Source organism: Electrophorus electricus, chromosome 8, assembly GCF_041902795.1.
Source record: "Electrophorus electricus isolate QZ-2024a chromosome 8, ASM4190279v1, whole genome shotgun sequence".
Classification (NCBI taxonomy): Eukaryota; Metazoa; Chordata; class Actinopteri; order Gymnotiformes; family Gymnotidae; genus Electrophorus; species Electrophorus electricus.
Window position 1 is genome coordinate 1,520,001 of NC_137504.1, and position 841 is coordinate 1,520,841.

The 841-nt window shown below is 50.3% G+C and overlaps 1 protein-coding gene across 7 annotated transcripts in view; it reads left to right on the forward strand.

Annotated features, from left to right (window-relative positions):
* Positions 1–327, forward strand: part of nedd4l (NEDD4 like E3 ubiquitin protein ligase) — a 62,504-nt gene extending 62,177 nt beyond the window's left edge. For all 7 annotated transcript variants that reach the window (XM_035527655.2, XM_035527656.2, XM_035527651.2 and 4 more), the window contains one exon: positions 1–327. This exon is cut by the window's left edge and continues 1,656 nt beyond it. The gene's annotated coding sequence lies outside the window, so the exon portion shown is untranslated.
* Positions 328–841: the final 514 nt, after the last annotated feature.

An 841-nucleotide genomic window follows, 5' to 3' on the forward strand; every position in this document is an offset into this window, starting at 1 on the left:
GATGGCGCTACAGCAGACCTCCTTCACAGCTGCTCCGTGGTCAGTTTTGCCACGCTATGTGTTGGTGCAGAGCAGGGGTAAAGGTCAAACCTGACTCTGGATCAGCGCTCTGGGAGGCGAGCGCCGCTTTTTCTTACTGATTTTTCTCTCCTTTCTGTTCCCACTGTGGTTGAATAGATTTGTGATGATATTGTTATTATTATTATTATTACTCTTTTGTAGGGGCCGTTGTTTTATATTGATGGGGAATGTTCGCCTGTCTTATTCCTCGTCCCTCGAGCTCTTGTGATTCGTATAAATCGATTCAAATTAAACTGATAAATAGAACCGCAGTTGCTCGTGTGTTTATTAACCCATGTGTACCAGTTGAATGCGAGTGCTTCATACCCCGTACGCACACTGATACCGTGTTTTAATATTGCCAGTGCAAAAGCATGCTGTGTTCGTGACAGAAATGAGGTGACATTCCTGTAATGGTCATATTTGATTGGGTTGTGGAGTACAGACAGTAGTTAACGTGCAGTAGTGAAGCAGGCAGCCAGCCGTTCTTAGAACGGGAGCGTGCTCAGGACTGTTGTGCGGAATGATGTAACGCCACACACCGTGTGAGGAGGCCCTGGCCTTGCTGAGCTGGCAGGTTGGGATGTACTGTGGCAGGCTCCACAGGCCGACCCTCGGGAGGTCAGAGGCCATGTAAACAAGGGCTCCACTAGTCTATCAGTGCTGGGTTCAAAGGGTGGGGGGTGGGGGGGGGGGGGGGAGTTTCTCTGAGCTCAGACCTGTTTCGTGTAAAGCGCCTGTCGCCGTTACCTGTTAGCAGGCCAAAAGCGCGCTGCAGGTG